We start from the raw sequence: 13,849 nt of genomic DNA on the forward strand, positions 1-13,849 counted from the left end.
TTACAGGTTTTCCCATAATTATTACAATCAAACTCCTTCAATTAAGTGACAGAACTCAAAGTTCAGCAGAGAAACACTGTTATTTTACAGATTTTTCCTAAGTTGTTACAATCAAACTCCTTCAATAAAGTGGCACCACTAAAAGTTAATCAGACAGACACTTTTATTGTACAGATTGTTAGAAACAAAAAGCTTCAAGTGTTAACAAACGATCAGGATTGTAAAACTGCTTTATTTTGGAAGCAAGTGTGCTGTATAAAACAGATTCAAATGATTTAAAACTTTAGCTTGCAGTGTTTGTTCAAATGTAATGTTTAAATACAGTATGTAAAGTTAAAAACCTATAGAAGTATAATCTAAACACTATTTATGGATCAATATGCATGGCAGCTGCCACCATTGGTGTGTGAATGTGTGTGAATAGGTGAATGAGAGGCCATACGCGCTTTGGATAAAAGCGCTATTGCTATATATAAGTGCAGTCCATTGAACATAACATAATGGCCAAGTAGTAAAGCAACATATTGTGCTGTTGAACCGAGGGGGTTGTGGTCAGGTCTACAGTTTTTTAGCTTTACCATTTCAGTTTTATATTGTTTTCCACAATATTCTCCCGACCCCTGGGGGCTCCATAATATGTGTGAACATTATACTGTTTAATTCAGAATCCCAACTATACAGTGTATTACTAAGTCAAATCAAAACATACCACACCACAAAAGGTCAATGAATCGGTGGCACAAGTGAAGAGCAGAATCCTCCAGATTGGCAGTAATCAGCTGGATCCTTGGTGCATGGTGCATCTGGGAAAATGAAGAAAAAGGACACTATGATTCACTGGAAAGTCCTTGAAAAGTAGGATTTAATGGGTTACCATTCCTCAAACTTTATTCAATAGTCTGTAACGACATTTGCCACTATTACACATTTTGGAAATGTGAACAGAGTACCGTCAGCTTTGAGAGTGCTAGTTGCATGTTTGTTTAGCAATAAAAACATGCACCTAATGCACGTCCTTGTCAGATAAAATTGAATCACCAAAAGAAGGAAGACGTGGATTCACAACACCGGATACCAAGCCACCGGGGCTGTGAAACATTTTGAGCGAGTAGCCAATCTCGGTATTGATCGTCACGTGACACTTTTAGGGGCAAACATACCTTTTCCCATAGACATACATGGGTAAAGAAACGGCTGGGGAAATCACTCAGGCGTCGCACAAAGTCCAAAACTACTCTTAACCCTTGTGTCTGAAAACTAAAGCTTTACTCAATTGTCCTCTTCAAAAACGCAATACAAATATTATACTATGTTGAAGGTGATAGTGGTGTATTTTTTAGACCCTCTTGCTTTGCTGCTGGGAGGGGGGCTCCTTCATCTCCTCTCACTACCGCAGGTGAGACACCACTAGGTTGCTCGTGGTAAACAGGGCTTCTACCACTAGTGGGACGGAACCATGGACTAAACTCCTCTGATGCTGCTGCCACTTTCACTTTTGAGGTTAGCTCACAGGAAATTCAATTGTATAGCCTATATTAATATAAATTATATTAATAATGATTTGAAGATGTTTACACTTTTTTTTTACAACCCTACTGTTTGTTCTCCCAAGAATTAAATAAAGGTTTGATGATGATGACATGTGCTCGAAGAGAGATATAGATAGAGTGGGTGTGTTTGTACATGCAGGGAACAAAATTAACTTTTTGGCTTACCAGCCAAGGTGGCTGGTAGATTAAAAAAACTACCAGCCAGGCAGATTTTTTTACCAGCCAAAAATTTGAAATAGCTTTTTAGTTTATCGCCATGTATTATTATTATTACTATATACAGGGCTCTACGCTAACCTTTTTCCCAGGGAGCACAAGTGCTCCTAAATAAAATTTAAATTTAGGAGCACAGTGAACATTTTTCAAGTAACAGAGTTTATTAACAAACTATTTATTACATGCATATTATACTGTGCGTGCGACGTGCGTGTGCATACTAACGGTCAACATCTGTGCAATAGCACATATCACCAAAATCAGACATTGGCCCATGCCTACTAGACACAAAGGATATTGGTTGTCAAGCTGCTTTTGTATGTTGTACTGTTGTCACAATACCAACATTTTGACTTAAGGTAATGGAATATATTATTAGATGACAGAACATGGAAAATCCTTTATACAATTATTTAATTCATTATCATTTAAACGCTATTGAATAATAGTTAATCAATAGTAATTAATACAATTATTCTGTTACAGCTAGTGAGCTATATACTATAGCTACTGTCCATCAATATCATCCTTTTGAATGAAATAGGTTCAGGAGAGAGATGGAGAGAGGGAGAGAGAGAGAGAGCGACACACACACACAGATTATCAGCCCTCTCTTCCCCCACTATGCCTCTGAGCATCCCCAGTGATTAGGGTTAGCAGTAGTTAGCGTTAGCAGGTTAGCTTAGTTGGAGTACTCAGTTAGCAGATACTATTACAGTAGTTAATGTTTTTAGCGCGACGTGGGTATAACTGGCGAGGATGCAAAGCATGTTAGACAATTGGAACTGCTGCAGACTCTAGATGAGTTGTTACAGAGCTGGTCCACGCTGCTCCGTCTCTATTATGAAATTACAATTGCGCAGTTGAGACGCCCACTATGCAAGACTATTACTCGCACACTGTGCTCCTAAATGATTTTCCCGGTTCGCACAAATCTATTTTTAGAGGCAAATGCGAGTGAAATGCTCGCACTGTATAGCCTTGATATAATACTCTAATATGCTCATATGGCTCCCAATTATTTTACACGCCAGAGTGGCCGAGTAGCCTCTGTAATTTACCAGCCAAAGAGGAAATCTACACGCCATTGGCGTTTGGTGGGTGCTTATTTTGTTCCCTGTGTACATGCAAGTTATACTCACATCAGCTTAAGGGAGATGCCATCCATGTCAATTCAGCATAGGATGATTCAATGGCCTTGTGGTCAGCAGGGTCCCCCCCTCTGGCTGCTGGCCTCTGGTAGAGGTGTAGATCACCAGTGGCATCCCTCTGAGAACACAATTAGACTTTAGACGGTGGCTTGCGAGCACGATGAGCCTCATTTTCTAATTTTGAGATTGCCCTATCTATCCGATCTCATTACAAAATACTTGCCTCCTAGATCACTAAATGCAGGGCTCCTATCGATCCCTAGGATAAAATGCATGCATGGGCTGAGCTCCCAAAGCGCCATGTGACTTGCAATACCAAGCTTGGCCTCTAAGCCCTTGTTGCTTTAACACTGGACCATCTGTCACAAAAATTACAGGGGATCTGGGGGAGATAGTGTGAACCTCTGCATGCGTTACGTTCCCCCAGTGAAACTCCTCGCTGTCAGGTGAAAAGAAGCGGCTGGCGACTCCACATGTACTGTACCCTCCCCAGGCCGACAGTTGGGCAACGCGTGCAACAACCAGGAAGGGAATTGGCATAGCAACTAAATTGCGATGGGTGAGAAATACAGGAAGCCCAAAAATAAATGGAATTAAAAAAGAAATTACCATTGTATATAATTAGAAATAATCTTCTCTAAAGTGTTATTCAGTGGACTTCTCCTTTAAAAAGGAACACACCAACTTTGTGGGAAATTTGCTTATTTGCCATCTACCCTGGAGTTAGACAAGCAGATTGATCAGTTAGCCTCATAGCATAATTACCTAAGTAATTTTTTGGCCAAATTGATATTTCTGCCTAACTCTACTCTCCTCACTGCTGCACCACCCTGGCTTAGTGGCTGTGTCCTCAGCCAATCAGGACCTTGATAAAAAATGGGCTGTTTAAGGAATTCCAGGCCTTGACTTTTTTATTTAATTTTTTTATCAAGCATTTTAAGCACTTCAAGGACCTTGTGCGAACCCTGGATATATACTCTGAAAATTTTTTTGCCGAACCGCTGCTGCCTGACCGCAGTGATTTCATCACCTCAAAAGCCCAGTTTTAAAAAGAATAAAGCGTATTTCGTGACTGTTGGGAACTAGGCTACACTGACACACCTACTTCCAGTGAATGACGCTAAGCTAGGCTAACGGCGCGGTTGTTCCCTAAGCCTAATGCATGTACAGAGAAGAAAAGGGTATGCATCTGCTTGTCCAACTCTAGGTAGATGGCAAATAAGCTAATTTCCCAAAAAGTTGGCGTGTTCCTTTAAGCCTCCAAAGAGACCTTTGCTGGAGTGGTCACAGCTAAAAATGTCAACGCATACTGTACACTTTTAATTACTACACTCTCCTGGAACAGGGCAGGCCAGTTGAACTCAGACCAGGGGCCTCTCCTCCACAATCTGCATTCGCCTGTAGGATAATGTTTTTTCCATTTTCACTTAAATGACGACTTCATTGTCATGCTTTTTCCTATAAGATCACTCATGTTTGGAAAAAGACACATTCTTGGAAAAAGACACATTCTTGATTACTTACCATCATAGTAGGAGGCGGCAAAAGCTGTTTACTGTGTTCTTTGGACTGCCTGAAAAGGAGAGAACATTGAACAAATTATAATAGCTTCTTGTTCCAGCATTGAGTGTTTAGTCCAGGGGTCAGCAACCTTTACTATCAAAAGAGCCACTTTTCCCCCCTGCCACAAAATAAAATGCTCAGGGAGCCGCACAACCTATTTACCCTTAAAATGAAGATAACACAGTGTATAACGTTTTATATATCCCGAAGCATACCCCACATTTAGTATAAAACGTCTGACAATTGCCCAAAGTCATTTGCGATTTATTATACTTTATACTTATAGGCTATAGCACACAGTTTGTTGCATAATTTTGACTTTTTATTGCTGTTTTTACCGGTTATAACAAAGGAAAACCTCAAACTCTTATGAAGAGACAAAATACTGGCTGTGTAGACCTATTTTTAAATAAAACACAGAGGAGACAAAACACTGGTGTCTATAGACCGACTTTGAAATAAAACCCTGAACTATTCAGGTATATTTGAGTCCTTCCCTTATTTGTGGAACATTTATAAAATAAAAAGTAGTCCACTTTGAAAAAAGACTACCATGTGTAGACCTACTTTGAAATAAAACACAGAAAAGGAGAAAAAACACTGGCATCTCACAGTTTAGAGGGTCTATCACAGTGTTTAGAGGGTCTATCACAGTGTTTGTAGGGTTTGTAATCACTCGTTTAGCATTTCAAATATTTAAATAAATAAAACGTACATCAACTCCGAGCAGCAGTTTCTCCATAGGCTCCTTGAAGTACACCATAAGGAGTCTTCTCTGAAGCCTCTGCTCTGGATCATATCTGGCCAGAACTTCCCTGATCTCCGGGTTGTCCAGTTTCTGGCAGAACTGCAGGATGGTCCGTCCTCTCTGACCCAGGGCATCTTGGATCTTTTGAAGGGCATCAGTGTCTGTCAGGAGGCCAAAGTGGGAGAAAAGCCCCACCAAAAGTAAAGTAGATTGCATGCCTCCCCGTCCGGTATGTCTGCTGGGCCCCACCTCACACACCTAGGGATAGGAAGGAATCATAGGTTAACTCAATACTATTGGGGGAAATGATATTTTACAAAATCTATACATAATTTAAACATTCAATCCAAATAACCTAAGTTAGTCTAGCATGGCAGTGCCCCTGTAACCCCTAATTGCTCCCAATGGAGTGTGAATGGAGAGGACACTGGCGCTGTTTTGCCACCTCTACACATACCCGTATTGGTTGACAGGACCTCTCGTCAGTCTGGACTCTCCTGCCACTCCAGTGTGTCGTCTTCCCTCTCTGCGGCGTCTAGCCTTCTTTAAATACAAGGAGACTAACACTAAACAGCAAAAAAAAAATGATGCCGTTAAATGATAAGTTCACAATTTGACTGTAGACCCCTCTACCATGAACCTGAAACACAGAACCAATAATTTCACTCATCACTGCAGTGTTGAGCTTACTTCTGTTCATCACCTATGGGACATAAGATCTCTCCCTGTGCAAGCTGTGTAAGGATGATGAACCTTCAACCTATTAAAGAAAAGAAAAAAAAATTAGAATCAGTGAAGCAAATGTGACCACTGTGTTTCTGTCCTGTGTAAATAACAGACACAGGAGTCGAGATGGATGCAGCACTTACTGAGCTGTGAATGGGACACACAACCAGCAGTTTAACCTGTTCCACCCGAGTGTTGCATAAGATTTGCGTTTTTAATATCAAACGTATTCAAGTATTAACATCACCAACATGTCACAAAAGCATGTAGAATGTATATTATCATCAATACGTTAGTTTAGCAATAGGTTAAAAGTGCCATTAGATAGATTTAACTTTTCGATTTGCTGAAGTATATTCTGAGAGGGCGACCATTTTGAAAATTTTGAACTGTGGGAATTTTTCTGAACTACACTTCCTGGAAGATTATAATGGGATTCAAGGTTCAGAGTTCTGTATAAATTATTTCAATAACTGTTATTATTCGGGATAATCAGGGTTTGTACACCTTTTCCAAGGCAAAATGCAAGCACTTTTCTTTTTTTTATTGATCTTTTTCCCCCTCCATTTTTCCTCCGATTTTCTCCCATCCCAATGTTAGTCGTATGCCAATTCCCAGTCCCTTCCTGGTCGCTGCGCACTTACCCCCCACAGTCAGATCATCTGGGAGAGTGGAGGCTACCACGTGCTTCCTCCGACACACGTCCAGCCAATCACCGCTTCTTTTCACCTGGCAGCGCGGATTCTCATTGAGAGGGCGTAGCGTGTGGGAGGATCACACTATCCCCCTCAAGTCCTATCCGTGCTTAGCAGGCGCCCCGACCGAACTGTAGGAGTCGCTGTTTACAACGACCCGGACCCACCCCGCCATCTTCTCCCACCCTCTAATACAGCCAATTGTATTAGTGTGGACGGCCAGCCAAGCTGGTGACAACCCCGGAGCTGTGAGCTGGATTCGAACAGGCGAATCCAGCTCACAGCTCCGGGGTTGGTGACGAACGCAATCTCCGCTCGGCCACCTAACCGCCCCAATGCAAGCACTTTTCAAGCATTTTCAAGGTGCATTTTCAAGATTTTCCAGCATCTTATGCGGCTGTGGTAAATTAAATATTTACTCAAAATGATTATTTCATTTCTTCCATCACATTAAATCAGATGTTATTGTGCTATAAACAACCAAAATTATGTAGACTTGGCATCATATATAATACATTATATTAACTTGTCAACCTACCTCGGGCAGCAACAGAATCCAGCAGCAGTCGTGATCTGCTTTCGCGGTGCAGCGAGAACACTAGGGTCAGCAGTTGGTTCAGACGGTTCTTCAGCTGCTGGGCCAGGCGGTACCTCAGTTGCTGCTGCTGGGCCAGGCGGTTCCTCAGCTGTTGCTCCCGGCGGTAACTCCGCTGCTGCTCTGGGGACAGACCCTGAACCACGGCCTCCCACTCTGGTAGGACGTGCTGCTGCTGACCCTGGACCATCGCCTCTGCTAGGAGGGAGGGAGAGAGAGGGAATACATGGAAGGGAATTAGCTAACGTTAGGCTAGGCTACATGCTGCCTATTTCAAAACACTGCGGTGAAAAACAGAGTCCGGTAAACACGAGTTTGTAATTCCAATAGTGTATTCTGCCTGTTTCGATTATTGAAGTGGTATTTTTATAACGAACATTTACGGAGACAGGTGTGGAGCACTTGTAGTCTCGAACTTAGTAGTACCTGGCGAGCCAGGCCGAGACACGTTAATAACATCCATGGCTCATTGGCTCACCTTTCATGTGGCTCGAAAGTGCAGACTCCCCCATGGTAAAAATCTGCAAGTCCTTTCTGCATATTTTGCACACGCCTACTCTGGGATGTTCTCCTCTTTTTAACCATGAATTATATTTTATATCTCCAAGCCAGAGCTCATTAAAACGGCAGCCTCCCGGCATGTTGGCCACACACACACACGGGCGCGCTGTTCTCAGATGGCACAGGTAAAAAAAACACTACGGGTCGAGCCCAGCCACATTTCGGTTTAATCATCTTCCCTTTATTAATTTCCTTAGATTTCTTTTTACACATGATCTCAAGAGGGGACTGAACGAGATCAGTGGCAGTTTTTAATGTTTGGTCATTATTAGCATGGTGTTATTCACTGTCAAAGATGCAAAGAAAAATCATAATTCATATTCTCCTTTGTTTCATCACAATTTAAGCAAGCCTAGTAATAGACACAATATTTCTGACAATGTGAATACATTCCCTGAGGTCCATAGATGTCCCTAGATACCAATAATATGCAAATGTGCCTTTCGATTTTGATTACTATTATTGTGAAATAATAATTAAATGTGAAATATTGCTATGTTATTGTGAGATTACAAAATCTGATGTGATATTACAGAGGATTTTGATTACAGTATTTTATTGTGAAATAATAATTTAATTATGTGAAATTAAAGGATACTGTATGAATGTCACTGTAATATGACACTCATAACAGAATTAGTTATCAATAACCTACCTGTATAAATGTTAAAAGCTGTTGCAAATATTTTTTTTCCCTCATAAATATACCACTATATACATTAATTTCTTATATTAGTTTTAAAATGACCATTTAACAGTTTAACAGTGCTCTGAAAATGCTCTGAGAACATGCGGTCATCATTCACTGTTTTAAGCACAAACACATAATGGAGGGAGGGAGAGACAGGCCCGGCCTGTATGCCTGCACCCTGCCATGTTGTTGGTGTACCATGACTTTTTAGCAAGCCAGCATAATGGTAGCAGCAATGCTAAGCTAACTGATTGTGCCAGTGTATCCTGTTAAAGAATACAGCATAAGCCACATTTTGAAACGTTACTGACGTTAGCCTACATAAAATGTATAACAGTATATGCAACAGGTGGATATCACTAAACACCAAAATCAAGAAACATTCATTATAGCTAACTGCTAACGTTACTAGCTAAATTAGCTTCAGCTAGCAGGCATGCATAACGGTTAATATAATATTCTCTACCATGTAAAAACGAACACGGCACTACTCCGCTGGCGTTTGCAATCGAAAGCATACATACAACATACAACATACAACATACAACATAATCGACTTTATTGCCATGCAGTACTCACCAGTCCGATGCAGAGAGACATGAGGTAGCTGGCAGGAAACTGCCGCACAGGTGCATTCTGGGAGGCGGGGCACAAGTGCAGTGCAGTCTGGGAGGCGGAGGCGGAGCACAGGTGCAATGCATTCTGGGTGAACAAGTCTGAACTCACCTTTGATTGATTGATTGAAAACTTTATTAACAGATTGCAGAATGGGTACAGTACAGTACAGCTCAATACATACAATTGTTAAGGGGATGCAGACCAGAGAAAGACTTTCGTCTTGTTTACATCAGGGTCCCCCATTTTCAATTCATCATAACATATGACATACACGACATACATAGACAGTACTGCTACATCTATACATTTATGACATACCAGATTTACAAATACAGTACTGTATTTACAAAAAAAAGAAAAAAAATAGAGTACATTTGACGAATAAACTGTACATTGGGGGAGGTGGGTGGGGTTGGGTATAGGTGGGGTGGGGGGGGGACTATTTTATTGTGAAATAATAATTTAGTGAAATATTCATAATGCTACTGTGAGATTACAACATCTGATGTGATATTACAGATGCTAGCTGGAGTGGCTAGCAGCTGGTGTGGCTAGCTGGTGTTGCTAGATAGATAGATAGATAGATAGATAGATAGATAGATAGATAGATAGATAGATAGATAGATAGATAGATAGATAGATAGATAGATAGATAGATAGATAGATAGATAGATAGATAGATAGATAGATAGATAGATAGATAGATAGATAGATAGATAGATAGATAGATAGATAGATAGATAGATAGATAGATAGATAGATAGATAGATAGATAGATAGATAGATAGATAGATAGATAGATAGATAGATAGATAGATAGATAGATAGATAGATAGATAGCAAGGGTGTGTGTGTGTGTGTGTGTGTGTGTGTGTGTGTGTGTGTGTGTGTGTGTGTGTGTGTGTGTGTGTGTGTGTGTGTGTGTGTGTGTGTGTGTGTGTGTGTGTGTGTGTGTGTGTGTGTGTCTGTTCTGTATGTGAATGAGTTCCAAGGCCTCTGCAGAACGGCACATCAAATCAGCCATTTCCCCCTCTGATAAGCATCTTCCCAGATCTCCTAGTTGCTCCCTACTGCTTCCAGTGCTAAGCTAGTACAGGGTGAATAAAAAGGGTGCCAATACAGTTCCCTGGGGGGCTCCAGTGTTGCAGATCAGCACCGTCGGAGTGGCACCCCTGCAGTTTGACAGACTGTGGTCTGCCAGTGAGGTAGTTGAAGATCCAGGCCACCAAGTCGTCCTCCACCCCCATCACTGACAGCTTCTCAGCTAGTAGTGGAGGCTGAATAGTGTTGAAGGCACTTGAAAAGTCAAAGAATGTTACCCTCACTGAGCTGCCCGGCTTCTCCAGATGTAGATAGGCCTTGTGGACCATGTAGATTATGGCATCCTCCACACCGATGTTCTGCTGATATGCAAACTGCAGCTTGTGCTAAGCTATAGGCTAGCTGGTATGCAAACTGCAGCTTGTGCTAAGCTAGGCTAGCTGGTCCCTACTGCTTCCAGCCCTTGTGCTAAGCTAGGCTAGCTGCTCCCGGGAGCATGTCTATGTTCCCCGGGTCCTATGTTCCCCGGGTTCTATGTTCCCCACTTTGATTGATTGAACATTTTAGACCACCAGCCCTGATTTCAAACTCTAACCGTAACCAGTTCGAAAGAGGGCCTAAGCTTAACCAGTTCGAAACAAGGCGGACATTAATTATTAATAAAATAATAAAAATTTATAAAAATTTCAATCTATTAATCAATCAAGCGGGGAACATAGGACCCGGGGAACATAGGACCCGGGGAACATAGGGATGATCCCCTGCTCCCTACTGCTTCCAGTCCTTGTGCTAAGCTAGGATAGCTGCTCCCTACTGCTTCCAGTCCTTGTGCTAAGCTAGGCTAGCTGCTCCCTACTGCTTCCAGTCCTTGTGCTAAACTAGGTAGGCTAGCTGGTCCCTACTGCTTCCAGCCCTTGTGCTAAGCTAGGCTAGCTGCTCCCTACTGCTTCCAGTCCTTGTGCTAAGCTAGGCTAGTTGCTCCCTACTGCTTCCAGTCCTTGTGCTAAACTAGGTAGACTAGCTGGTCCCTACTGCTTCCAGCCCTTGTGCTAAGCTAGGCTAGCTGCTCCCTACTGCTTCCAGTCCTTGTGCTAAGCTAGGCTAGTTGCTCCCTACTGCTTCCAGTCCTTGTGCTAAGCTAGGCTAGCTGGTCCCTACTGCTTCCAGCCCTTGTGCTAAGCTAGGCTAGCTGCTCCCTACTGCTTCCAGTCCTTGTGCTAAGCTAGGTAGGCTAGCTGGTCCCTACCGCTTCCAGCCCTTGTGCTAAGCTAGGCTAGCTGCTCCCTACTGCTTCCAGTCCTTGTGCTAAACTAGACTAGTTGCTCCCTACTGCTTCCAGTCCTTGTGCTAAGCTAGGCTAGCTGGTCCCTACTGCTTCCAGCCCTTGTGCTAAGCTAGGCTAGTTGCTCCCTACTGCTTCCAGCCCTTGTGATAAGCTAGGCTAGCTGCTCCCTACTGCTTCCAGTCCTTGTGCTAAGCTAGGCTAGTTGCTCCCTACTGCTTCCAGTCCTTGTGCTAAGCTAGGCTAGCTGGTCCCTACTGCTTCCAGCCCTTGTGCTAAGCTAGGTAGGCTAGCTGGTCCCTACTGAATTGAATTGAAACCCTTTATTTATCACAGAGGGGAGATCAAGATGTCATTTACAGCATAAGCAGCGTAACAGCAATTTAAAAACAGCAATTAAAAAACAGTTTATACATAACATACATGTGTTAAAAACAAGACGGACAAGTACACAGGGATAGAAATAGCGAAAATAGGACTAAAAAGAGCTAAAAAGTGGTGAAAAAGAAACAAGTCCAATCATGAATGTGTTGTTAAATAATTAAATTAATTTGTTACAGTCCACAACCAAGCTCGTCCAGTTCACAGCAGTTGGCCCGTCCTGGCCCTGCTTGGTTGTGGAGCCTGATTGCCACCGGCACAAAGGACTGCCCAAAGCACTTTGTGGTATGTCGGGGGGGGATGAGTCTGTGGCTAAACGTGGACCGCATTGCGGTCAGCTCATCATAGAGGGGGTGGCAGGGGTTCTCAAGGATAGCATGCAGCTTCCTCCTCGTCCTCCCCTCTGCCACCACCTGCAGACGGTCCAGGTCCGCTCCCACCACAGAGCTTGCTTTTTTTTTACCAGTTTGTTTATTTTGTCTGTGTTGGTGTTGCCCCCCCAGCATACCACAGCGAAAAAGAGGGCACCCGCCACCACAGACTGGTAGAACATCTGCAGCAGTTTGCTGCAGACATTAAAAGACCTGAGCCCTCTCAGGAAGAACAGTCTGCTCTGTCCCTTCCTGTAGAGGGCCTCTGTGTTGTCCGTCCAGTCCAGTTTGTTGTTCATGAGAACACCCAGGAATTTGTAATTCGCCACCCTTTCCACCTCCTCCCCCTGGATGATGATGGGAGTTGAGGGCTTCCTCTTGCTCCGCCGATGGTCCACCACCATCTCATTCGTCTTGCTGATGTTGAGCTGTAGGTGGTTTTCCTTGCTCCACTCTGTGAATCTCTCCACCACAGCTCTGTACTCCTCCTCGTTGTCGTTGGTGATGTATCCAACGATGGAGGAGTCATCAGAAAACTTTTGGAGATGGCAGTTCCCGGAGCTGAAGCGGAAGTCTGAGGTGTACAGGGTGAATAAAAAGGGTGCCAATATAGTTCCCTGGGGGGCTCCAGTGTTGCAGATCAGCACGTCGGAGTGGCACCCCTGCAGTTTGACAGACTGTGGTCTGCCAGTGAGGTAGTTGAAGATCCAGGCCACCAAGTCGTCCTCCACCCCCATCACTGACAGCTTCTCAGCCAGTAGTGGAGGCTGAATAGTGTTGAAGGCACTAGAAAAGTCAAAGAATGTTACCCTCACTGACCTGCCCGGCTTCTCCAGATGTAGATAGGCCTTGTGGACCATGTAGATTATGGCATCCTCCACACCGATGTTCTGCTGATATGCAAACTGCAGCTTGTGCTAAGCTAGGCTAGCTGGTATGCAAACTGCAACTTGTGCTAAGCTAGGCTAGCTGGTCCCTACTGCTTCCAGCCCTTGTGCTAAGCTAGGCTAGCTGGTCCCTACTGCTTCCAGCCCTTGTGCTAAGCTAGGCTAGCTGCTCCCTACTGCTTCCATTCCTTGTGCTAAGCTAGGCTAGCTGCTCCCTACTGCTTCCAGTCCTTGTGCTAAGCTAGGTAGGCTAGCTGGTCCCTACTGCTTCCAGCCCTTGTGCTAAGCTATAGGCTAGCTGCTCCCTACTGCTTCCAGTCCTTGTGCTAAACTAGGCTAGTTGCTCCCTACTGCTTCCAGTCCTTGTGCTAAGCTAGGCTAGCTGGTCCCTACTGCTTCCAGCCCGTGTGCTAAGCTAGGCTAGCTGGTCCCTACTGCTTCCAGCCCTTGTGCTAAGCTAGGCTAGCTGCTCCCTACTGCTTCCAGTCCTTGTGCTAAGCTAGGCTAGTTGCTCCCTACTGCTTCCAGTCCTTGTGCTAAGCTAGGCTAGCTGGTCCCTACTGCTTCCAGCCCTTGTGCTAAGCTAGGCTAGCTGCTCCCTACTGCTTCCAGTCCTTGTGCTAAGCTAGGCTAGCTGGTCCCTACTGCTTCCAGCCCTTGTGCTAAGCTAGGCTAGCTGCTCCCTACTGCTTCCATTCCTTGTGCTAAGCTAGGCTAGCTGCTCCCTACTGCTTCCATTCCTTGTGCTAAGCTAGGCTAGCTGCTCCCTACTG

At 43.7% G+C, this 13,849-nt stretch overlaps 2 long non-coding RNA genes across 2 annotated transcripts; both read right to left on the bottom strand.

The window, feature by feature from the left end:
- Window positions 1-218: 218 nt before the first annotated feature.
- Window positions 219-5,266, bottom strand: LOC311226854. The gene is made up of 4 exons (XR_014619553.1): window positions 5,196-5,266; window positions 4,442-4,490; window positions 2,909-3,035; window positions 219-803 (listed from the first exon to the last, which is right to left on the bottom strand). It is a non-coding gene; the product is annotated as an uncharacterized lncRNA (long non-coding RNA).
- Window positions 5,267-5,335: 69 nt separating this feature from the next.
- LOC311227378 lies at window positions 5,336-7,415 on the bottom strand. Its single transcript, XR_014619592.1, has 4 exons — window positions 7,188-7,415; window positions 5,919-5,988; window positions 5,686-5,794; window positions 5,336-5,486 (listed from the first exon to the last, which is right to left on the bottom strand). It is a non-coding gene; the product is annotated as an uncharacterized lncRNA (long non-coding RNA).
- Between the last annotated feature and the right edge of the window lie 6,434 nt (window positions 7,416-13,849).

This window comes from Notolepis coatsorum (genome assembly GCF_963971535.1).
Source record: "Notolepis coatsorum genome assembly, chromosome: 4".
NCBI lineage: Eukaryota > Metazoa > Chordata > Actinopteri > Aulopiformes > Paralepididae > Notolepis > Notolepis coatsorum.